General features: G+C 43.7%; 1 protein-coding gene across 1 annotated transcript in view; it reads left to right on the top strand.

Moving 5' to 3' along the window:
* The window catches only part of TSSC1 (tumor suppressing subtransferable candidate 1), a 178,028-nt gene that overhangs the window by 7,329 nt on the left and 143,607 nt on the right, over positions 1-27,092 (top strand). The window lies entirely within an intron of this gene.

Below are 27,092 nucleotides of genomic sequence, written 5' to 3'. Positions count from 1 at the left end.
ACCCGGATCAGCAAGGAGCTGGCTTCCCGGCCAATCAGGAAACCGGGAGGCGGGCCATTAGTCGCTGCCCTGCTTTCTGAACATCGAGCCGGCTTCCCGGCCAATCAGGTCATTACACGCCGCCCGTTTTCCTGATTGGCCGGGAAGCCGTTTTCCCGGCCAATCACAATCAAGTCGGCCAAACAACATGAAGTCGGCTTCCCTGGCAATCAGGAAACTGGGTAGCATGTAATTACCCGCTGCCCGGCTTCCTGATTGCCCGGGAAGCCTGCTCCATGCCAACGGAAGCACCGATACTCTGTATCGACGATTACAAAAAGCAAAATATCAGTACTCGTACTCGATACCCAAAAACCTATATTGGTGCATCACTAGTTTTGATTAAAACAATTTTTTTGTATTGGGACAAGTAGATTGTCATGAGGGACAAGTAGATTTGGCCCCTGCTTTAGCCCTTGGACAAGTAGTTGTTTTTTTTTTTTTAATTTCCACACCCCTGCTCCTAGGTGTGAACCAGGGCTGAATGCTTAACAAAAATATATCTTATTTGTGTATCACTCGGGTGTGGATCCTCAAATCATCTCTGAATTGGTGCTGACACTGTTTTTCCTTCTGGAGGGTGGCTACTTTTGTTCCCCATGGTCCCTGTGTGTGTTGTAAAGTAGTCACCGCTCCAAGCTCACTCCTGTGATGGACTACAATCTCTTGGCTACGTTTGTGGTACCATTACATAGTAATGGCAACGTAAACGTGCTCCGCATTTGTGCACGTATCGTGAATGTGCGTTGAAGTCTTCACGCTTGATCACGATACACCCCAGTGTGAATGAAGCGTTATAGCAGAACTACACCCTCCTATCCTTTCCAGCCAAGGAAGGCGCCATCTTTGCCTCTATTTGCCATGGTGCTACACATGTGGTCAGCTATGACTGCAGCCATTTGAGGGCTTGAAGGTTCAGTTGGGAGCTAAAATAAACACCGTTGCAATCTTGATAGTCGGCATGCTTTGAAAGTAACTGATTACAGAGGGCTTTGAAATCTAACAGGGTTATTCACAACAGGGTGCAGAGTTTGGAGAAGGGAACAATCTAGGCCAACATAGCTGAATTAGAGAATGTTTCCAGTTCAGCTATGTTGTCCTAGATTGTTCACTTCTCCTGTCTTCTCCAAACTCTTCACCCTTGTGGGAATAACCCTGTAAATGTGGTCATACCACCCCAGACATAATCTACCATTAAATACGACTATGGTCAGCCGCATACAGGATGAAACAGACAAGTTCTTCTGCTTTTTTGTTTTTTTTGTTTAGTTTTTTTGCATCATTTAACAGATTCTTTTTTTTCTTTCTCATTCCTCGGTGACCTTGGGAATAAAGCCTGGAAACCTATGGTGCCGTATGCCAAACGTGGCCCTCCACAGCGTATTTTCTTTGTCTTGCGAGCTGCTTTCATCCTGTGCTTGTCACATTGCTCTCCTGGTGCCTTTACCAGTGCTAATTAACTCCAGATTATGAGACATGCTTGTTAGGAGTCTCGCTATATCAAAATCCGCAGCTCCGAATGTGGATCAGCTGCTTTCCCAGCAATTATTTTCCCCTGCCTCCATGTTGGGAGAGCTAAATTATTTCAGGTGGTTTATTAGCATCTTCATTTTTACCTGTGAGATTAATTCTATAACACCTAGGGTGTCATTTTATCAGTCCCACGACTAAGTCTGTAATAAAATACTGTGATACACAACGTTATTTGAATGCTGTGTCAGAGCGGAGTTGTAAAGAAGCCAGACGAGCTCCATGCTCTTGAGTGGGTTTTTTTTTTTTTTTAGCCCCGTAATATCATTGTTTTTAATATCTTGTTTACTGACGATTCCCACTTGCCCCGTTTCTTTGGGAGTACCATTTGGATGAGATGCTTGTTTAGTAAAGTATAACTTTTCACCCAAAAAAAAGAAAAACTTGAGGATGATAAAACGTCGGCGGCGTGCTGACTAATTGCCGCTTTCATCTTCTCTTTGGAAAAATAAAATATGAGACTCGCTGTCCTCCGACGCAACGCTTGTGTGCTTTGTGGTGCAATAACTTTGCCACATTTTCAGTCCCCGTGCCTTTTATATGACTGTGATGGAGATGTTTAAATACCCCAGGCTGTATATATTGTCACTGATTTTTTAAAGCAGTCAGGTGCCACAGTAACTTTTATTTACTCCTTAGAAGAAGAACAACCACGGGCGGAAGGGAAGGAAAACTTTTCTTTTTATTGTACAAGTATTGGCAGTGAACAACTTCTCTATTTTCAAAGCCTACAATTCATTGTTATATTACATTTCTAGTGTTGTCCACACACATGCTGAAATATTGGACTAGGCTGAGAGAGGGAGTGGCTGCATTGGGTTCAGAAGTTGTAAAGAAGCAGAACAAGGTTGGCTGATACAACATCATGTTATCTTGGGGGCAGTGGCGTCACAAAGAGGGATGCGGCCCGCACCTGGATGACACCATTGAAGGGGTAACACCATTGGAGGGGTGACACCAAAATGACTGGTAGTCATTTTGGTGTCACCCCTTATGAAATAGAACAGTCTTGAATCCTGTAGCACTACTTAACGGAAATCCCAAAGAAAGTAAACAGGTGCTCGAAATGACAGCGGATGGCGCCGCATATGGAACAACTAGGAATGTAGAGGTCACCAGCGCGACAGCGACACGACAGGAGATGTCTACTCTGAGCCTGATTAAGGGGACCCTGTGCAGCCCCGAAAGCGCTTGTTATTCTGAGTGACATTTATCAAATAAATGGATTTGCACTGATTCAGGTGTCGCTGTCGTGCTGGAGTACTGGTGACCTCTACATTCCTAGTTACCCCCTATGAAAAGTCGGGCACTCGGTCATGGACTGAGAGCCCGACAGTGTCAGGAGAGAGGAGGGGACCCGGCGGCATACCTCATGCCGCTGGGTGAACGTCCTCTCCTCTCTGTGCCGGCGTCCATCAGCAACATGGCTGCCGGCAGGCGTCAATTAGATGACCAGGCAATGTGCGAAGGACGTCACGGCGGGGTGTCACCCGGTCTCCGCTCGGGATGACACCTGGCCTTGGGACGCCCCAGCTTGGTAGTCCAGCAGTCTGACCAAGGCGTGATAAAGCTCTCAGTGCCCTCTTTTGCCCAACAAACATAGGGTTTGCTGGAGAGGCCCCGGGGGTGACAGGCTGCACATACTAAGGTAAGAGGGGACTTTCGTGTTATTCGGGAAGCCGGTTGGCGAGTCATTACACGCCACCTGGCTTCCTGAATGGGACTTCTGTTACTCTGTAATTGGTATCGGCGACTATCGAAAAAAAATGATCGGTACTCGGTACCAAAATACCGGTATCGGTGCATCCCTAGTTATAATATAGGGTTTGTTGCAGATAGTCGCCGCCGGGAACACCAATTACATTAGAACTCAATGACAGGATTGCAGATACTTGGCTTGCTACTGTAGGCAGGTTGACTGCAATGGTGCCTATGACAATTTGTCTGCAGGCTGACTGTGGGGCACAACTTTAAAGAAGTCTGGGCAAAATGTTTATTAACCCTTGCAGGGGGCTACCCCCGCACTGCAAGGGTTAAGTGCTCCTTTTGGTCTAGGGAGGAAAATAACAAAGTTATACTTATCCGATCCTCAGAGACAGACTCCCTCCAGCCTGTTTACACCTCCGCTGGAGCAATGGTATGTTCTTCAGCGTCTTCACGTCCTATATACTGTGTATAGAATGTGATGACTCACAGGAACATAGACCACTGCAGAGCGGAGGGGGTGCGAGCCTGGAAGGACCAGTCTAAGTGTACCTCAGCTCCGAGGATCGGGTGAGTATAACTGTTTATTATACTTTCTAGACCAAAATAAGCAAATGGGGTAGCCCCACTGTAAGGGTTAATAAAAGTTTGGCCAGAGTTCTTCATTAAAGTGTATGTAAAGCCCACTTTTGTAACTTTTTTTTTTAGATGGGGAGATTTGATTTCCATTTACTTCCTGTCCTGGGGAAGCAACTGGAAGTGAGAGTAAATCTCATCTCAGAGCAGGGCTCCCAACTGGACACTGTCAAAAGTTGTTTTTTTAAGCTATTTCAAATGCTGATGAAATCACTTACAATGGATGCTGCTGCTTGATGTTTAAAAGTTTTTTTTTTTTAGCTTCCTGCAGAATCAGCTGCTCCCCTGAGCACTGGCCCTGATATCCTGTTTTAGGGTGGCTCCTTTCCCTAGCGGGGTCCTATAGAGCCACCCTTGTGTGTGCTAGTAAGCTGTGTGTGTGTCTCCACAAACACACAGGCACAGCAAGACAAACCATTCCCCTCCTCCTTTCTGCGAACTAGGAGATGGACAGTTGCTGTCCCTTGTGATCTTGTACTGGACAGGGAGTTTAGGGTGGCCTAGCTGAGAGAATTGGAGCTGTTGGAAAACTTTATCTGTGTTTGGGCAAATATCTAAAGAAATACTTTGCTGGGCGATGTCTATTGGTTTGGTCTGATCTCATTATTAAAAAAAAAAGTTTGAGAATGTAATATTATTTAACATTTTTGCAATTCATAGACCACAGTAAAGAAACTAAAAAAGTATCTTTTTTTTCTTCGTTGATCATTGTTGGTTTAAACACAGAAATGTATTAAAGATAGAAAAAGTATTATCCTGACTCCGATTGTTGTGTTAGTGACTTATCCCTTGCTGAGACCTCTATGCCTGGCCTGTATAAACAGATTCAATCACTGAGGACAATCATTGTCCGATAGCTGAACTCGCCAATACCTTTTCATCCACAAGGGTTGCTTTATTCTGTACATCAGACAACAGGATAACAGCAGGTGATGGTTGCGGTATTATGCGGTCAAAAGATGATACTTTCGTAGCGTACTGTGCAGAATACACGTGTCCCTGTTACATGTGGCCTGTTGGCTGTGGCCATGACACAGGAAGTACTGACCAACAAGAAGGGTGGAGCATATACAAAGGGGAAATACGTCATAGATATCAGGAAAGCATGTGCATTACCACAAAGGGTCACTAGATGGCAGCATAGGGAATAACAATAAAATAGCTATAGTAAAATAAAAATGAAAAAAGGGCCTCAGTCATGAAGGGGTTAAAGAAATAACTATATACATCCTTATCTATATAAACTTCTATGCACCATTGGGGCGGCACAGGTATACTTAAAATAACACTAACATTAAAGGAGAAGTATTGGGAAAGTAAAATGTACTTTTCCCCCAATACAGGTGAAACTCGAATAATTAGAATATCGTGTAAAAGTAATTGCAGTAAGTGCTGCAAAAGGGGCCCAAACCAAGTACTGAGTACATATGCATGATTGTACTTTTCAGAGGTCCGATATTGTTCTATGTACAATCCTTGTTTTATTGATTGCATGTAATATTCTACTTTTTTGAGGTTGTGGATTTGGGGTTCTTGGGGTTTTCATGAGCTGTAAGCCACAATCATCACAATTATGACAAATCACGGCTTGAACTATCTTGCTTTGCATGTAATGAGTCTATCTCATATATTAGTTTCACCGTATAAGTTGCATTAGTGAAATAAATGAACTTTGCACGATATTCTAATTATTCGAGTTTCACCTGTACTTTGAGCCAGCATGTGATGTCTGCAGTGCTCTATAGCTCAAGAATTGAGAGATCAGGATCACAAAGCGCTAATCGCTCAGCTCACGGTCTTCTCCCTGCAGAGAGTAGTGACTGTCAGTCATCACTGCCCGCAAAGATTCCCCTTCCCCTCTCTGTTCTTCCAGCGGTCATTGGAGGAGCAGACCGGGTAGGGGGCGGGCACAGTTGGCTCTGGCTCTAGAGAGGCGGAGCCAGCTGTCAATCAGGTAGGGGGGTGGATCCCGACAAGACTGTAAGCCCTCAGGGGCAGAGCCCTCCTTACCATCTTGTATTGTACTGTGATTGTAATGTCTTCCTTATATTGTAAAGCGCTGCGCAAACTGTTGGCGCTATATAAATCCTGTGTAATAAAAATAATAATATTGTTGGGATCCTTCCTGGCTACAGTGTGGCTCTGCACCGTCAGAAAATAGTGAGCAGTGGCCCCCAATGCTGACTTTGGGTTACAGGAATACATTAATAAACGTATTCCTGTGACCCAAAAGAGAACTAAAGCAAATACAACTGGAACTGTAGGGTTAGGGTTACAGAGGTGCTAAAAGGGAAAAAAAATGTTTTAAAATGGATGCATCTGTAAATGTTCAAGCCTGGATTAAGGCCTTGTTCACACCAAATGCAGACCAGATGTGCATGAGTTTCTGCACACGCAGTGCAGAGTGTTGTGCCGCGTTTTTGATGCGTTCCGTGCCATTTTTGGTTAAAAAAATAAATAAACATTTGTTCTTAGTTTAAAATGTGCCTTCCAGGGCGTTTGCATCCGTTCCAGAGCAGGTACAATAGGGCTTGCTGCAGTTTTTTTACGTGCTCTGTAACTGAACGATGCGGTGTGAACTAGAGCCCAAAATTCCATTGCAATACATTGCAATACTGCTCTGCTCCTGGAACGCGCTTGGTGTGAACTTTGTCCATATCTTTGAAAAGACAACATAGACACCTAATAGAAATGTTTTAGTAATGACAATCTATAAACAGATACTTCTAGATCAGTGGTTCCTTAATCTGTGTAACCTCAGGACTCCCATTTGCCCTTGGTCATTAAGTGGTGACCCAAGTCGCACTGCAATGGAACGCACGGCATTGCGGTACCATGCGTTCCGGTGCGGGCGATTGAACTGTGGGTGGGAGGTGTGTTTGGGGTGCCATTACGAGAACTGGAATGGATCCTCAGCCTTGGGTCCATTGTGGGCTGCAGTGCTGCGACGGAGCCCCATCCATATGTGCATTGTTTATACATCTCCCTTGCATGCCCTGGGAGGTCCCGGGAGCCAGAATATGACGTCACTTTGGTGCAACAGCAAAACGTTTCCCAGCACACTCGCCAGCCAGCATGCAAAAAAACTTGGCTCACCGCTAAGGTTAAAAACAGAGGTTTAGTTACACGTCTTCTGCAGAAAATGTGAAAGCCGCACAGCCATGCCAAGGCACCTCCATATAGTTTCTGTCCTAACTCTAAACTATGAGAGTCTCCCATCTTGGAGCACATATGGCAAAATATCAAATTGGGTGCAGGTTTGTCAGGAGGAAGCCCAACCTCCCTTAAAGCTACAGGGACGCACAAGGGACCCCGCACATCACAACGGCAGCTGAGACCCCCCATGCGTCACTGCACCAATATGTCCGACTATCTCCCACTCTGACTGCCTTTAGGCGATCCCTTAAGACTCATCTCTTTAGGGAAGCCTATCCCAACTCAACCTAACCACGTTCTCAAACAATTCATCCCCACACAGATACCTCCTCATGTATCACTTCTCCCTCCCTTTTAGATTGTAAGCCCTCGGGGGCAGGGCCCTCCTTACCATCTTGTCTTGAATTGTATTGTGATTGTAATGTCTTCCTTATATTGTAAAGCGCTGCGCAAACTGTTGGCGCTATATAAATCCTGTATAATAATAAATGGCAGACCACGATACATACACAGACTGAGTGAACGGAGTGTGATTTGGACCTCGGCTCGATGAAAATTGTACTCACTGGACTAGAGCTGCAGCTAACGATTATTTTCAAAATCGATTAGTTAGCCGATTATTAGGTTCGATTAATCGGTTAATCGGATAAACAATAAAATAAAGTTTAAAAAATGGCTCCAGTGATGGGACTACTAGTTTGTATTGAGGTTGTAGTCCATCACAGGAGCAAGCTTGAGCGGTGGAAGTAAAAAAGAAAAAAGATAGTGTGGTGTGCAATATAGTGAAATGGAAAGTGTAAAATTATACAGCAATGCATGCAGAATGGCACCGGCTGTAGAGGACTGCAAAAGCACATTATACAGCGCAATGCAGAATACCGCCAGCTATAGAGGAATACAACACATCCTAGCAATAGTACAATATAGCTGGCGGTATTCTGCATTGCGCTGCATAATGTACTATTACTAGGTTTTGTAGTCCTGTATAGCTGGTGGTATTTAGCATTATACCACTTTATAACGTACTATTGCTGGGATTTGTTGTAGTCCTCTATAGCTGGTGGTATTCCGCATTGCGCTGTATAATGTACTATTGCTAGGTTTTGTAGTCCTGTATAGCTGGTGGTATTTAGCATTGTAACACTTTATAATGTATTATTGCTGGGATTTGTTGTACTCCTCTATAGCTGGTGGTATTCCGCATTGCACTGTATAATGTATTATTGCTGTGACTTGTAGTCCTCTGTACAGCGCAATACAGAATATCACCAGCTATAGAGGAGTACAACAAATCCCAGCAATACATTATACATACAGTGTATAATGTATTTGTGGGATTTGTATTCCTATGTATAATATACAGCACAATGTACCATCAGCTATAGAGAAATACAAATCCCAGCAACACCTGCTCCTCCTTACTACATCTCCCCGCGTCCCTTGCCGATCGTGGATGTGGATGGGCAGGAAATGTGGCGCGTGAATGCGAGCGGGTCTGGCAGCGGCGAGCGTGAGGTGGGGAGGAGGTGCGGCGCACAGCGTGCGGAGCTGTGAACAGGGCCAACTGATCGGAAGCCGATTAATCGATTATTGAAAAAGTTTACAACTTTTTCAATAATCGATTATGTCGATTAGTTGTTGCAGCCCTACACTGGACCTCCTTGAATTTGAATTCACTTCCCCTATTGTATAGTATAACATAATATATTTGTAGTTGCAATTGCAGTGTTGTACAGAAATGCATGCACTGTATACCTGTAGAAACAAATCTTGAAAACACTGTGAGGTATACAGTAATACCTTGGTTTACGAGCATAATTCGTTCCGGAAGCATGCTTGTAATCCAAAGCGCTTGTATATCAAAGCGAATTTCCCCATAGGAAATAATGGAAATTCAGATGATTCGTTCCACAACCCAAAAATATTCATATAAAAATGATTACAATACTGTACTGTAATATAATACTGTACAAAATATAAAGAAAAATAAACCAATTACCGGTACCTTCGTGGCTGGTGTGAGGGGGACGAGAGAGAGGAGGATTATTGTGTAGGACGACTTTCACTATCACTAACGGAATCACTGCTATCTCTTGACTCAATGGAATCTTTTTCATTTCGTGAAACCTTAACAAGGAATCTATCCAATGTGACATTGCATTGTCGTTAGACAGACTCATCGCTCGCACTGCTACAGCCTTATTCGGTGGCGCTTTTCTACAAAATGTTGCTCTTAGTGCAAGACATTGCTTGTATATCAAGGCAACATTTTTCAGAAATGTTTGCTCGTCTTGCAAAACGCTCTCAAACCAAGTTACTTGTAAACCAAGGTATTACTGTATATATAAAGCAGTGATTCTGACATTTACTGCAGGTGAATCTTCCGGGTACATGTGATAAAAAAACCCCTGATTGATTGTCTACCAGTGAAAGTCACATTCGCTGCTCTATAAATATGCACCATTTGTTTAATTAGATTTAATCCTATAATTGGAGTATAAAAGTTAATGCATTTGGCTATCGCAGTACTGTGATCGATACTGATGCAGCCGGCAGTGTGGGAGAGCCGTCTCTGTGCCGGTCTGCGGTGCTCAGCGTCTGCTAGGAATGTGGGCTGAATAATAACATGGACATCAATTGTGCTCGCACCCATCCCGCCCTTTGCCTCTCACATAAACCCAGTGACCCATTAAAGAGAATTTAGTTGTGTTATTTGTCAGGAAGGAAGGTCTATCGAGTGTTGTGTGGTGAAAACGCCTGGTGGTAAAGGTTGTTTGATACGGTGGTGATTGTGCCGCTTCCTCCGAGGTCAGGGATTTGCTGGAGAATTGATTGAATGGCTTCTCCCTTTGATTGTGTATAGCATAGCGAACCTGAATTCTGAAACCTGTTCAGGGTTATTCTGATCCCAAATAAAGCTTGATTTGTCTGTGTTTTTATTGTAGCCCTCTTGTGTATTTCAGTGAACTTTCAGATTTTCTACATCTTTAAAGTGTTATTACACTCTCATTGCAAAAAAAAAGTATATAACGCAGCAGATCTCAGCACTTGCCAGGTTTGTGCTCTGCTTTTTTATTTTAAGCCTGTAGTTGCTTTGCATTGGCTCTCGCAAAATGCTCTCCTCCTTGGTTCCTGTTGTCGGGTGGCTCCGTCCCCTTAATGGGTCCCATGGAGCCACCTTTGTGTGCACACTTCCGGCTGTCTTTACTGGGTCCCATGGAGCCACCTTTGCGTGCACACTTCCGGCTGTCTGTCCCATTACAGGGTCCCATGGAGAAACCTTTGCATGCACACTTCCGGCTGTCTGTCCCATTACAGGGTCCCATGGAGAAACCTTTGCGTGCACACTTCCGGCTGTCTGTCCCATTACAGGGTCCCATGGAGAAACCTTTGTGTGCACACTTCCGGCTGTCTGTCCCATTACAGGGTCCCATGGAGAAACCTTTGTGCGCACACTTCCAGCTGTCTGTCCCATTGCAGGGTCCCATGGAGCCACCTTTCCGTGCCCGCTCCTGGTTGTCTGTCCCTTTACTGGGTTCCATGGAGCCACCTTTCTGTGCACACTCCTTGTTGTCTGTCCCTTTACTGGGTCCCATGGAGCCACCTTTCCGCGCCCGTTCCTGGTTGTCTGTCCCATTACAGGGTCCCATGGAGCCACCTTTCTGTGCACACTCCTTGTTGTCTGTCCCTTTACTGGGTCTCATGGAGCCACTTTTCCGTGCAAGCTCCTGGTTGTCTGTTCCTTTACTTGGTCCCATGGAGCCACCTTTCTGTGCACACTCCTGGTTATCTGTCCCTTTACTGGGTCTCATGGAGCCACCTGTGCGTGCATGCTTCCGGCTATCTGCCCCTTTACTGGGTCCCATGGAGCCACCTGTGCGTGCATGCTTCTGGCTGTCCCTCCACTTACTGGGTCCCATAGAGCTACTTTTGTGTGCGCGATCCTGGCTGACACTACATGATCTCTTTGACTATGCCCAGGACTGGGTGAAACATGTCAGAGGGGGTGGACCTCTGGCAGGACTGTGTCATTGACAAACTTTTAATAAACTGAATCAGTTTGGGATAGAGTGTGGCTGGATTTTTTCTTTACTATATACCTGTTTATTGGAGTGAGTAAACACTCCTGCTGGCGAGCACCCGGCTGTCTTCCCTGCTAAAGCTATATCTCTTGGCTTGGGTGCTCTCTTCCCCGGTTCCTGTTCTCAAGTGGCTTCATCTCCTTACTGGGTCCTATGTAGCCACCTTTGCGTGCACGCTCCCTGCTGTCCATCAACTTACAGGGTCCCATGGAGCTACCTTTGTGTGCACGCTCCTGGCTGGCACTACAGACAAGTCTCCTTGCGTCCACAGAAGAAGATAGCCCCAGCAGCAAGCCACTCCCCTGCTCCAGTGATTGACAGCCTGCACCACCCCTAGAGCACTGTGCATGAGAAGTACTCAGGGTGCGCTCTCCCCTACACAGATATTGGCGAAAGTGTCGCTGTACAACTTAGTGCCGGGCGCGGTGTGTAGCAAATGATATAAGTATTTGTGGCCACATATAAAGGAAATTATGTGCTGCTGAACGTTTAATAGGTTGCTAAGGATGCATTTCCCTAAAAACACTGGAGCGTTTAATACTACAGTACTTTAAGGTTACATTCACAAGGGGTCTTTTGGGATTCCTGCACCAGGAATCCCAGGTGTCCCCGTTCAGATGTGATCGCTGTACCTCCCGAAGTTAATGACAGGGTGACAGCGGCCACATCTAACAGCGGCAGTTCGCATGTAATCATACACAATGCAGTCCGGGATAGATGACTGTCCCTGGATAGATGCACCCAGCGACAATCATCTATCCCAAATCGCATATTATCGTACCGTGTACAATTACATTATAATTTAGGTATATTAGTCATCGCAGATTTTTGATCCGGGGAATATCTGATTGCCTTATGGGATCAGGAAGGAATTTTTTCCCCCTGTTGGAGCAAATTGAACCATGCTTTATATGTTTTTTTTGCCTTCCTCTGGATCAACAGGGGGTAATTGTGGGTATAGTGTTCTGTTTAGGATATTTATTTTTTTCATATCTCTATTAGTTGAACTCGATGGACATGTGTCTTTTTTCAACCTGACTAACTATGTAACTATGTACATGCGTACTGCCGCTGACAGATGCAGCTGCTTTCACCCTGTCTTTAACTTCAATACAACGGCCACATCTGAATGGGGACACCTAGCATTCCTATGCAGGAATATGTGGGTTCTTGTGGAAGAATGCCAGATTGTCCCGTGTGAATGGAGCCTTAAAGTGACACTAAGCTCAGGAGTTAAATCTTAAAAATGTATTCAAGTACCTTAAAGTGACATTAAACCCTCAGATTTTTTTAACATAAACCAATACTGTAATGTGTGCCTTACTGTAATCCATGGTAGTTTCCCTTCTCTTTGCTGCTCTTCCTTTTAAATCTGTATCTCTTCTCATGCTGGGGGAGAACTTCCTATTGCAGCTGAGTGCCTCTTCCTGTAGTGCTGGCTCAGGTTGTGAACCTTTACACAGACACCGTGTATCCATTTCAGAGACAAGGCAGTCTGCTGCAAAACAGAAGTTCTGCCCAGCATGAGAAGACATGCGGATTTAAAAGGAAGAGCAGCAAAGAGAAGGGAAACAACCATGGATTACAGTAAGGCATACATTACAGTATTGTTTTATGTAAAAAAATCTGAGGGTTTAATGTCACTTTAACTATTAACAAAAATTTATCTGATTTGTGTATCACTTGGCTGTAGATCATCAAATCATCTCTGACTTGGTGCTGACGCTGTCCTTCCTTCTGGAGGATGGCTACTTTTGTTCCCCATGGTCCCTGTGTGTGTTGTAAAGTAGTCACAGCTCCAAGCTCAGTCCCGTGATGGACTACAATCTCTATACTATAATTAACTATGTAATGTAATCAATCCTTTTTTTGTTAGCAAACAGGTCGACTCTTTGAGCAATAAGCTCGCAGCCTGCAGAGATAGTCAGCAAATGTGGAGCTAGTGCTGGGCTATGGTATTATACAGGCCAGATAAATCACTCTTGTGCTGGACTACAATCTCAATACAAATTGGTAAACTAAACGTGAGATTGTAGTCTATCACAGGAGGGAACGTGGAGCGGTGGTCACTTTACAACACACACAGGGACCGATTACTAATGCATTCGCACAGCATGTAACTGTGAAAACGTCTATGTTCCTTGGTTTTATTTTGTGGCAGTGATGTGCTGCGAATGTCATTCTCACAGCTATCCTCTGTGTGAATCTGTTATAATTTTTTTCTTCTTCTATAGTTCTGTAGTATTTTCTTTACACTTCACACTAAGGAAGACATTACCGTATTTGCCGGCGTATAAGATGGGTTTTGAAACCTTAAAACATCCCCCAAAAATCGGGGGTCGTCTTATACGCCGGGTACATACAGAAGGATATGGTATACTGTATGTAGCTTCGGCTACTTACAGTATACCGCGCTGAGCCAATCACGGCATTCATTCATTAATACAAAGCCTGCCATGATTGGCTCAGCGGAAGACAGGTAAGAGACTGTAATCCCGAGTGTGGCTCGGGGTTAGCGCTTATGGTGCTAAAAATTAACCCCGAGCCACACTCGGGAATACCGCCATGGATGTTAGTGGGTATATTTAAACATTATTTTGGGCTATACTCGTCTTATACGACGAGTATAGCCCAAAACCTATATTTTAACACATAAAGTAGGGGGTCGTCTTAAACGCCGAGTCATCTTATACGCCGGCAAATACGGCGTATAAGACGAATACAAAATGCTATCCATCACAAATTGTATTTTAGTGTACAGTCACAATAACCTGCAGAGTTAATCCGCTTCGTAAGTTGAGTGTGTTTGAATGTCAGCACCGAAACTCTCTGACTGTGGTGAATTAAACATTAGCAGGTGTTAGGAGTATAGATCTGTAGTCTTTTACAAGGTGTTCTATGCCCAGCAGAACTAAATCATAAAAAGGAAGGTAAGCATCAGCATGCACATCCTCCATATGTCGGGATGGAGGTGTTTTTAACAATGTGCCTTTGAGGGCAATATAACTCTGCTGAGAACAGTGAATGTGGTAAAATAGTGTACCTGCAGTTAACGTTCATGTATCTGCAGACATTACTTCTCCTGCATCAGCAGATTAGCAACCTTCTGCCAAAGGTTGTCTGGCCATCTCTGTAGTTTGGCGCGTGTTAAAGCCCAACTCCAGGGAAAATAAAGTTTTCCCTTGCAGTGGAACTGCTTTTGCACTGCAAGGGTTAAGGGCCCATTCACACCAAGGCTGTGTTTTAATTGCACTGTACTGCGCAATACACTTACTGTACATTAGAGTTTGGTAGGTGTGTTGCGTTGCCATTCATTTGCATGGAACCCCAAACACACCTCCCAGCTGTAATGCACTTGACCGTGCCACTGCATGCTGCGTGTTGCGGTTGAAAAAAGTAGGCATGCATGGCTTTGGGGTGAACCGTCCCTAGAGAAAAATAACGTACCCTTACAGTGTGTCCACTTAACCCTTGCAGTGCTGGGGTAGCCCCACTGCAAGGGCAAATTGATTTATTTTTCCCAGAGTTCTTGTTTATGCCCAGGGGAGAAGAAAAATACATTTTGAGCACCTGATCCCGACTCCCTCCACACTTCTAGATCGGTCCCCGCAGCCTCTTCTCCCGTTTGCTCTGGCAGGCTAAGGACCGCTGGCATAATTCAGTACACTGCAGGCTCCATGACCTTCCATTGCATGTGAGGACACCGAGGGACAGTCCACAACAGTGAGGGAAGAGGAGAACAATGACTTCCGGGTCAGCAGAGATCAGGTAAGTAAGACTAATCCCACCCCCCGTCTAGGCATAAACAGTCAATTAGCCCATGCAGTACGGGGGCAGCCCCCTACAGGGGGAAACTTATTTTCCCTGAAGTTGGGCTTTTCCTGTAATGATCTAACAGAGGTAAATTATAAACTTCAAACAGATATAAAAAATATATAATGCAGCTTCATATTTATAAGAACAATCATTAGATTCTTTTTTTTACTGTAGTGTAAGTACCTGAGCCTGTCTTTATATCAGCCTCTTGTAGTCGCCCATACATCAGAACTCTGCAATAAATGGGCCAGTACTAGGAGTAAATAAGATGATGTTGCATGCTCATATGCTAACAAGGAGAGAGGTGACCCCATCAGTCTGCTGCTTCTCCTTCATTTTCCAGTCATAGGCTGAGGGCAAAGGAGGTGACCAAGCTGTATTGCTTAGCTGAGAATTACATAATGAGGTCACCAATCTGGCTGTGTAAATCCCAAAACTGGCAGGACAAAATGTCAAATCCTTTGCAGGTTAGGCAGCTTCCATATACGTATTTCAACTGTGAAATTTGGGGTTTGTCCAGAGTTCTGTTGTAGGCCCCATTTACACTGTTGCGCTGCATTAGCACTCATGCGTTCATTTGTGTTATGCCCTGCGTTTAACATGTGCTGCAATAAGGAAGCCTGTTGATTTGAATGTGCTGCCTAACACCCCAAAAAGGTGTATGCAGCATTTCAGAAGGTGAATTGGGATGCCATTGAGAATGAATAGCACTGCCATGAACCAATGTGCATTACCGCACATTACCACAGCATGATAGTCTAAACGGGCCCTCAAAGCTGAAATCACAAATATTATTTCAGATCAAGAGCCATGTGTATTCTTACTCAAATCTTGGTGATCTTTGTGTATGTCTTCCACATCTGTGCAATATTCCAGAAGGATAAAACTCCTGCACTTGGCCTCTATGCAAGAACATTCTGTAATGAAGACCGGCCAGTGCTGTTCTCTCTCTTTGTGCAGGGTGACTGGTCTTGTATCCGCCCCCTCCTGTAGTTTACTGCAGGCAGCTTGTAGTGGGCGGACCTGCTGTTCCCCTCCTACAGCTCTGCTTTCTGCACAGGCTCTATACAGCACAGTAATCATGTCACTGCTACTTTTACAAATACAGTAAACTCCCCATTATCCAGCATTCAAGAAACCGGCAAAACAAATCAAACATACAGTATATGTCCTCGTGTTTTTTTTTTTTTGCCGGTGGCTTGATGCATACTAAAAAAAATGTTGGTTGCTTCATGCACACTAAAAAATGTACACATACAAGGAAATTGTTTACAACTTGCTGCCCGCTGGTGGCTAAATTCTGCAGTCGGGAGCAGAATGTAAATAATGGGGAGCAATAGCCAGCCTGCTGTTTAGAGCTGCAGCTAACGATTATTTTCAAAATCGATTAGTTAGCCGATTATTAAGTTCGATTAATCGTAATAGAGAGAAACTATTAAAGCTCAAGGAACCAGAAACTACACATCCCCAGGGGTGCTGGATAATTAGGAGTTTACTGTAGCTGGACTTGCTATGGCATTTGGTGCACATAGATTATAGACCATAGGATGTACTTTCAGTCCTGTGAATATGCATTTCTTTGTGTTACAACTGGCAGATCTTGCCTTCTAAACTACATCCCAACGTCAGAACACTGTAACATTTGAATTGCTTGCTGGACCCAATGCATGATGGGATATGTAGTCTTGAGAAATCAAGATTGCATCACATCAAGCAGCAGGGAAAGAGATGCAAAGCACACTGGGAATCCAGGAAGTTGATGAAAATGATGGGCAGGCAGCACTCACTACATAAAAGAGATTTTTTTCAAGTAAGCTTTGATTGCATTATCAACAACATCTCTAGTATGTATTCCTATTACAATGCTGATCTTATAACTATAATAGAGTATATGCCGGGACTTTACAACTCCTTTAAACCTTTCGCTGCCAAGGCCTTTTTTGTGGTTTTTTTGCACACGTTATAACCCACATTTTAGGCCTGAAAATTACTTAAAACTAGGGATGCACCGATACTGATACTAGTATCAGTATTAACGCCGATACCGAGTATTTGGGCGATCACTTACCCTTGATACCGGAACTTCCGGTCAGAGGGAGTTGTACTCTGACCGCCATTACCGGCAAGGAAAATGGAGCCGGCTTCCCGGCCAATCAGCAAGCTGAGCGGTGAGTAATGACTCGCCGCCCGGCTTCCTGATTGGCCTGTCAAGCCGACTCCATGCTGATTGGCCGGCTCGATGCTGATTGGCCAGGAAGCCGGCTTCCCGCCCAATCAGCATCAAGCTGGCCAAACGGCATGGAGCCGGCTTCCCGGGCGATCAAGAAGCTGGACAGCGGGTAGTGACACGCTGCCCCGCTACCTGATTGGCCGGGAAGCCAGCTCAATGCTAGCAGAAGTACCGGTGTCTACTCAAAACCCCCAAATATTATTATATATTTTTCTGAAAGCAAAGACCTTGTGGAATAAAATGGTGGCCTTTGCAAATGTATACATCGCACTATATTAGTGCAAATCTTTATCAAACCCCAAAACATTTGCAAAAAATGCACTCAAGGTAATTTTAGTGCCCAAAAACACAAATATAATAACCATTTTGTGTAAAAATATAAAAGAGTAAATGGGTACCCAACATGCCCAGGTGAAATATTGCGTGCATCCATGAAACGGCAACCAAATACGCTACCCCAAATTGTCCATATGCAACGGCGGCGGCAGGGGGCACACTTTAATGGCCCCTGGAAGCGATCTGGCGGCAGTACAGCTGCCAGAATTGTTTCATGTGTAAAGTTGACAGTCGGATTTACACATGTAAACAGAGTCCAAGTGGCTTTACGTATGACATAAGGCAGGGGCAGTGAAAGGGTTAATGGTACCCCAGTGTACCGTGCACATGAACATGCATTGCAGCGCACCACAATGCACAGTAACACACTGAATTTCTAAATGTTGTGCATTTGCCTTTTTTTTTTTTATGAAATAGCTGCCTTCACACGATGCAATGTCAATGCACCACAACAGTGTGAATCCAGCCTCCGGGTAAGACCAGTACTAAAAGCCACACGCTGAAAACTGCTGTAATCTACCGTATTGCTTATCTTTCCCCAGCCCATCATAAAAAAAAACCTTCAGTGTTTTTTCCTCTTTGTCACATGATAACTGAGCTCCATTTCTTCTAATAGCTGAGCTCACCTTTAATAACTCACACTTCAACTAACCAGACACCTGTTTTTCCTTTGCCAAGAATAGTTTCCGTCCTTCATTTTTGTCTGATGTCTGTCAAGTGTTTCTGGTACACACTGTTCAGAATGGACTCCAATTTCTTGCTGACAATAAACTACTTTAAGATGCTATTGCAAAGATTCAAGCTAGGAAGGATTTAGAACAAGCTTAAGAGCGCAGGTACTTAGAAATAATAGTTTGTGGTCATGACAGGTTCACTTTATAAGTCCTTGTGTTTTCAATGATATGTTCAGTAATGTACAGTATCTCTGCATATTTCAAGTTATCCTTTCATCAAGGAAATATGGGGACAGCCATTGCGGACTTCTGTCTGAATATTCCGGTTGACTAGCCGTTACCCCATATGGCTTTAATACATTCTGAGTAAGTGATTTCAGCCACGAAGTGGTAGGTCACGTAAAATGACAGAGCAGGGTCAGCGCATGCTGAAGTGCAGAAGTCGCCAACTGCCTGCAGAGTCAGAAGCTACAGACCTCCAAACTTCATGTGGCCTTCAGATTGGCACAACAACAATGCGTAGAGAGCTTCACGGAATGGGTTTCTATGGCGGAGCAGCTGCATCCAGGCCTCACATCACCAAGTGTAAGGCAAAGCGTCGGATGCAGTGGTGTGAAGCACGGTGCCACTGGACTCTAGAGACATGGATAAACCTTGTGGACGCCTTCCCAGAAGAGTTGAAGCTGTTATAGCTGCAAAGGGTTGTGGCCAACTGTAAAGGCAGGTTAATTCTCAGGAGAGTGAATGGAGAGTGAAAAATATGTCATTATGGCCACTAGATGGAGCTGAATATCGTAGGAAATATATCGATCTACGTAATAAGAGATGCAATATAACAATTCTAGAGAACGATGGAGGGATGTAGCAGATAAATGTAACCATTTGACTTTGGATTGTGAAAGGCTATGGGAGGGATGTAATGTGTGCCCCCATACCAGAAACACCAGAATTGGGGCTCTTGCAGTACATCAGGACAGTAGGAGAAGACCTAAAAGATCAGTACTGACAGGTTTCAATGGCTTCTATGGAGCAAATCTGTTACATTGGGAAGGCCAGAAGTGTTCTTTCAAGCAATGTAATAACATGTTATACTAACAGTTGAGTGGTCACTGTAGCACCCCAAATACACATGCTGCTACTTCTACATGTGTAAAACCCCTGTTACTGATGATGCTTTTCCTTCAAGTTTTCTAAATCATTAACCAGGAACAAGCATAGCGATAAGAGATTCTGGGGGCCTTTCCTTTCCAGGTCTGGAATTCAGGAGTGTTGAAGACAGGGACAGTAATTTTGTTGCTCACTTGGCCTGTGCTCATACATATCCTGCAAGTGTAAGGTGCTGGTTTCCTGGAGACCTGTACAGAATGAAATCTTAACGATGACCTTCCCCCATATCTTTAAAAAAACAAACACACCTTTTAGAAATGTTTAGTAATGACAATCTACAAACACATACTTCTAGATATTTGCCGGCTTTCTATTCTTTGTATACCTTGTTTTCCTTTTCTTCGCCAGTCTTCTGACAGCAGCCATTTTTGCTAAGGGCAGATACTATATCTCCCTTTACTTCCTGGAACTCTGGCACATAGGACATGTGACCATGCACATCATCTCAGGGGAGGAAAATGCCTTTCCCTGAGATCTCATGAGATTACAGATGAGATTTTGCCAGCAATGCTCTGCTGATGTCACCTTCTCAGGATGCAACACTTCGGCACTTACATCATTTGTGTCAGAACTGGACCAGGAAGTGGATGAACTCTAGTTGTAAGTAAATGAAAAACAAGTTTGTTTAGCTGATTTTAAATCACCATGCAGAGCTGCATGCTGTTGTGATTTTTATTGAATGGGGTAAAGATCCAGTTTAAGGAGTTCACCTCTTACCTCTTTTCTACAAATGCTAATTGCTTGACTCTCACTCTGGTTTAATAACAAATACGAAACCCTTAGAAACATGTGTATGGATCAGAAGTTGTTACATCACAATTACTTTATTTGTTGCATGCTTGTGTCGGGCCGGCGTTGCTAGAAACAGCCAGGAAGCTAGTATTTTCAAGAGCTTAGCTTATAGAGCATTTGGGTTTGACTCGGTACAGGTCAGATTCAGTTATTATTGTGCTTTTTGGACTGAAAAGAGTATTTTTGTTTTATATCCTAAGAAAAAAAAAATAATCCTAACGTGTGGTCAGCATTGTCAGCAATCCTTTTTTCTCAGTAGCTATAGACACGGCCAAGTTGGATCATTATTGAATAGTAGCCGAGTTTTTATTGTGCGTCATTGCTCACCATTCCCTTTTTGAGCTTCTCCTGTCATTGAGCTCATCTCTGGTTTCCCCCATCATTGGTATCTGGGGCTAATAATGGACTTCATCTTGATCCATATGCTAGCAATTCTATAGAATGGAGATGTGGCTATAGAAGAGGGTACAAAGGCTGCTGGTAAGATGGAATGAATACAATAGGAGTGTGCTGTGAAATAGAGATATGTATACATCGATGTGGCAGAATCTCATTAGGGAAGTATATATTCCGTGTGCCTGGCGTGACGGCATTATCTATTCCCAGCCCAGCACTGTAGCTTTTCTTCCCTTGGTCTCTGCGGCGGTGTCAGCGTGTGGCACTGGGCTTTGCATGTTAATATTCTGTTGGCGTTTGCTCTTAGTGTGTCATAGTTTTGACGTGCGGTCTTACACTGTGCAGTAGGATTGTAGGCTGCTCCCCAAAGCTTCAAGTCTGATACCACTTACGTGTCTCAGTAGGGTTCAGACAGCTTTTGTTTTTGTGATCAGAGGCTTATGTACAAGGAGTGGGAGGGTGAAAAAAGTGTGAAGCTTTGACAAGCAGTGCTGAGAGACAGTTTGTGCTACCTCCCTTTTTCCCTTTCTTGCTATTTTTTCCTTTCAGTCTCTGGGGTCTGCCAGTTTCAAGCCCACGGATTCTATTCCACATCGCATAGAAAGGTACTTCCAGACCTCTTATTGCGTTGTCTTTTTTATTTATGACCTCTGTATCAACTGGAATGGAGGAAACAATGCGACTGTATTCCTAAATAACTTCCCTGTCTAATTTATGATTTGATACAAGGACTGTGGTTGATGAAGGTCGAGGGTTTTCTGGCTCCGCTGTGTGTAGCTGATGTTTCCAGAATTCTTTGCTAGATAGTGATTTGATAAGCGTGTTGTTAAACCACATTGGACCGGCCTCACTAAATATTAAAGTGGACCTTTGCCCTTATCTTTAAAAAAACAACAAACACACCTTTTCGAAATGTTTAGTAATGACAATCTATAAACACATACTTTTAGATAATTGCCGGTGTTCTATCGAAAGCTCCCATTTGTCGAGCTCTCCGACTGGGCACATCCGGTGACTGCCAGTAGGAGATGTACAGAAGATGGAGCTAGTGCGCATGGGCAGAAAATCCTTGTCCAAGTGTCTAACTATTGCCACAGCGCCTGCGCGGCTTGCCGCTCATCGGATTCTATAACTTAATACAAACGTATATTTGTCATAGGTTATAGAAGCCAATAGCCGAGCGGGCGCAGTGCCAATTGTGGTTGTAGAAAGAATCATGCGGCCACGCAGGCACTGTAACATATTATAACCTTTGACTAGGTTATAGAATCCGATGGGGCAATAGCCACTGCGCCTGCACGGCTATCGGCTTCTATAACCTAGGACAAATATAACTGTAGTAGGTTATAGAAGTGGATAGCCGCGCAGGCGCTGTGGCAATAGACATTTCGACAAGGATTTCCTGGGCATGCGGGCTATCACCATCTGCTGTACATCTCCTGGCAGTCACTGGATGTGATGTCACCAGTTGGAGAGGTCGACAAGTTGGAACTTTCGATAGAACACCAGCTTTGTATTCTTTGCATACCTTATTTCTCTTTTCTTCCCCAGTCTTCTGACAGTGGCCATTTTTACTAAGGGCAGATTACTAGATCTCCTATTATTTCCTGGATTACTGGCACATGTGACTAGACATGTGACTATGACATGTGACCATGCACATCATCTCAAGGGAGGAACATGCCTTTCCCTGAGATCTCCTGAGATTACAGATGAGATTTCCCAGCAATACTCTGCTGATGACAAGGCAATCCTAGTGGACATTGCTTTGGCAAACTGTCGTTTTGCACTTTCAAAGCAGGAAGTGAATGCTCTGCAAGTGTAAGTATTTCACAATCACATCATTTTACACCTGACATGTCTATGTTATTATTAATCATGATACATAGAGGAATGCATTGGTACAATTTGATTTTTTTTGAGTGTGAAGGCCTGCTTTAAAGAATATTTACCATCATGGAAAAATATGATGTGATAGCAGGCGGTTATAATATCATACATAAGTCCTAGAAGCTGGTAGCCTATTGAATGAATAAACTGTGTACATGCTCATTCTCTGCAATCCATGGATCCACAGGAAATGCTGGTGCACAGCTAAGCTCTCATCCGCCTCCATCCAATGCAAAAAGTCCTGCACGCCGCTTCATGTTCCATTTTATTAGAAATGATTCTACATACAGCTCACATGTATGTTTTCATCCATCATAGCTCAAGTTGTGTGCGACTGAAATGCGTAAGCAATCTGTAATATGTGAGCTGTATGTGAAAAAATTCCTAATAAAGCATTGGACATTGGATCTGTGTGCAGGTAACTAGTTGGGCCTAAAAAATGTAAAATCGGTATCAGATTTTAGTTTTTTTTAACCTTTTCTATAGTTGGCTCCATTAAAAGTTATCTGTGGTCAAAAACTAAATATTTATTTCTATGTTTTCCACAAGTTGTATCCCTCACCTAATAAACGTAATGATCTAGAAGTTTGTAAACTTATTGAAGATGCCCAAAGGTTTGAGACTACCTCAGTATGCTAACAGTTTCTATGAATATGCACTTTGTTGTGTCACAACTCGCTGAGTTTGCCTTCTTTTTTTATAAATTCTTTATTTATAAAACAGCATATACAAGGAAAGTACATCTATAGGATGGAAACATCAGAGATGAGAAGTAAACATATAACACACTTGATCATCATGACCACAAATATTCGTAAAGTAATTATTGATATAGGCTATAGCAGTGGCAAACCAAATGCCAACCGTGCCCCAATGGGTTATAGGTAGCATTGAGATTGTACTTGTAGTAGGACAAAGCTCAGAATCCCAGGTGCATAGGTAAATCCTATATTTTTGTTGGTAATCAAGAGAATGAAACCAAGGAGGGGGAAAAAAAGACATACAGGGGGGTATAGAGAAACAGGGGGAGAGGAGGGAGAACAGCAAGAGGGGTCAGGAAGGTAAGAGAGGTAAGCTAGGAGGAGGAGGTAGTCGTCGTCGCTCAAGATTCCATAATTGTACGGTATTCAGCAGTTGTGGTGTATTAGATCCAGTAATACCAGGTGGCCATGAATCTGGAGGAGGTGCCCTTGATGGAACTGATAAGATCTTCCATGAGTCTGATATCGTTTATTTTGGGGAACCAGAGCCGAACCGAAGGCCGGGCCTCCTGCTTCCATAATAGGGGTATACATGTGCGCGCAGCATTTAGCAAATGCACTGGCACGGATTGAGAATATCCCTTAGGCGTATAATGGTTATGGTGGAGGAGAAAGAATGCCGGGTCACTCGGAATGGGTCAGTCCATTAATGTCTGAGAAATCAGTCATGCCTGTGTCCAAAAAAAAACGCCAATTTCGGGCAGGACAAAAAGATATGGAGTATGACTGCAGGAGAGGAGCCGCACCACCAGCAAGTGTCAGGCAAGTCCCTGATCATCTGGTGAAGTCTATGAGGGGTCCTGTACCATTGCATTATGATTTTTTAGCTTAATTCCTGATACTTATTACAAATGGATGACTTCAGGGAGAGCCGCAGCATCTTAGTCTGTTCTGCCTGTGTAAATTGGATCCCCAATTCCTGTTCCCACTGCTCAAAAAAGTGTAATAGCAATTCTAAATCTGGAGACAGCGCTAACTGGTAGCATAGGGACGGGGTTTTGGCAATGGGTCCTGTGTCACAGCAAGTTTGTTCGAAGGCGGAGAGAGTCTGCCTTCTGAACTACAACTCAACATCTGAACAATGTAACATTATCATTGCTTGCTGGTCGCAATGCATGATGGGATATATAGTCTTGAGAAATCAAGATTGCATCACATCAAGCAGCAGGGAAAGAGATACAATGCACACTGGGAATCCAGGAAGTTGAGGAAAGTGATAGTCAGACGGAAGGCAGCACTCACTACATAAAAGGGATTTTTTCAAGTAAGCTTTGATTACATTATCAAAAACAAATCTCGTTTGTATTCCTATTACAATGCTGATGTTAGAACAGGAGAGGATACAGTATGATGTGACTTTAGAACTCCATTAAATCCCTGCTGCCTCTTGGCTTTGATTGGCAAGTTCTTTTCGAGCTGAACAACAGGAAGACCGCTAATTGCCCAGCAATATACATGACATTTTTTCTGGTAGAGTCTTCACTGGATGATGCAGATAAATACCTCTTAATGAATAAAATATTGATTAAAATAGACTTACAGAAAGACTCCAGAAAGAAAGTTGACAGCATACAAAATGCAGTGTGAACATAGCCATAGGGGGGTCACCCAACACCACCATGTTTAGTGCATACACATCCCTCTTTTCCAATCCTCTTTCCCTTCAATGATATACAGTACCAGTAGATGCATGCGTTATGTAGAGTATACATACTAAATAGGAAGGAGGTGTTGGGGGCTGGTGACTGCTTTTAATTACAACTAAAAAAAAAAAAACAGACACTACAAAGGGAAAAATTTAAATTGGAAGCAACTCCCTAGAGAACAGAGAAAATACTGCATTCCATGATTATGTTTTTTTCTTTTTTCTTTACAGAAATATATAATTTTACAAACAACTTCAGTATTGTAGAATTCCTTTCTTCTGTGCTAGTGCCAAATTTCATATATTTACATGAAAACGCATTAAAATGGGGTTAATCAGTTTTACCGTAACCTTTTCAACTGCTGGCAATCAAGAATTTCCCTTTGCATTATACATTCTGAAAATGTGGCGTATGGGGAATACTCAGCGGGATTGATTGTGATTACCCCATGCACAGAGCAATCGGAGATCCGTTTATAGCAGCGCAGTGCATTCATGGTTATAAAAGGTCGGAACTGATTGGATGCTGTGGATTTTTGCACATATATCAGGATAAAATATGATCCGTTTGTGCTCAGTTAAAGCAAAACTTTATAGTGTCAGTGCACACGTCCTTTGGTTCTGACTCACACTGACCTTCGTCGCTTCTCTCCTACTTCTCCATGACAGCAGCAGACTCCGTTAGCATTTAACCTCCTCCATCTAAAGTGACACTAAACTCAGGAGTTAAATCTTAAAAATACATTCAAGTATTCTAACTATTAATAAAATGTATCTTATTTGTGTATCACTCGGCTGTAGATCCTCAAATCCTCTCTGAATTGGTGCTGACACTGTCCTTCCTTCTGGGGGGTGGCTACTTTTGTTCCCCATGGTCCCTGTGTGTGTTGTAAAGTAGTCACCGATCCAAGTTCAGTCCTGTGATGGACCACAACCTCAGTACAAATTAGTGAACTGAATATAAATTATGATTTGCTGAAGCTGGGAAAAGGGGCTTTTAGGAAAACACCACAGATGTTCAAACACATTAAAATGTAATTTACAATTTTATTTTAGCCCCTTAAGGACCAACAATGGAATTATTCTATCATCGTTGTCCGTTCCTTAGGGGTTTAAGCTTGCGTCATGCGCTAAATGAGCACTTTAAATATGCATATGTCACATCAATTTAAAGCACTTTTTGTCCTTTAAAAAATGGTATATAATAATTGCTTTGGTCCTTAAAAGAGAACTATGGGGTAAGGTGTTTTTTCCCATAGTTCTCTTTAGGGTCACGGGATACTAGCGTCCTCCCGTGACCCAAATCTCAGTATATTGCGGGTTGATACACTGAGAGCGTCGCAGCCGAGACAGATTCCGACATTACTGTTGTGATCCACCCACCTGCGTGAGTGACAGCGGGCTCTGTCTATCTAGAGTACAATACAAAAACACAGAAAATCCCCAGCTCACCTGCCAGCTAGCCTGCAACCAAACAAGTAGCCCTGTCAACAGTATGCGTTAAAATCAGAGGTTTTAGTTGCACAAACTTTTGGCCAAAAATATGTAGAAGCCACTCTGCCGCGCCAAGGCACCTCTGCAAGGTGTGGTCCTAACTCTATGTATATGAGTCTCCAAGTGTGAGCATATTAATGCAGTCGATAAATTGCATGCAGGTGTACCAGGAGGTAGCCAACTCCTAATAAGGTGAAGGGACGCACTGGAGGCCCAGCAACCAAAAATGCACGCTGGGACCCCAGTGCGTCCTCTGTCTATCTAGAGGCAGAGCCAGCTGTGCCCGCCCCCTCCCCTGTCCGTTCCTCCAGTCAGCGCTGGAGGATCGGAGAGGGGAGGGGGGAATCCCTGCGGGGATCCGTGACTGACAGTTAACGCTCACTGCAGGGAGATGATCGAGAAGTCAGCTTCTTTGTCACCGGACAGCTCTAACTATAAGGATGAGTGGAAATCACTCACCTCATAGTTACCCTGTAATCAACATAGTTAAAAGAAAGTCCATAAAAACAATTTACAATTTGGTCTCTCTTATATCCATATTTTAGTGTTCTATATAGGGAGCCAAGGTAAGCAATGTTCATATAATTGCTGATGTGGCTTCCTCAGGAGGATTTAAAGGAGAACTATGAGTTGAGTGCTTTTCACTCACCTCATAGTTCTAGCCGACCTGTGACAATGAGACTGTCACAGGTCGGCTCAGTAGATCGGGAGGTGAGCGAACACATACCAGCGTTCGCTCACCTC

Source organism: Nanorana parkeri, unplaced genomic scaffold (assembly GCF_000935625.1).
Source record: "Nanorana parkeri isolate BGI_ZX_2015 unplaced genomic scaffold, ASM93562v1 scaffold460, whole genome shotgun sequence".
NCBI lineage: Eukaryota > Metazoa > Chordata > Amphibia > Anura > Dicroglossidae > Nanorana > Nanorana parkeri.
This window is presented reverse-complemented; position numbering and strand designations above follow the sequence as displayed.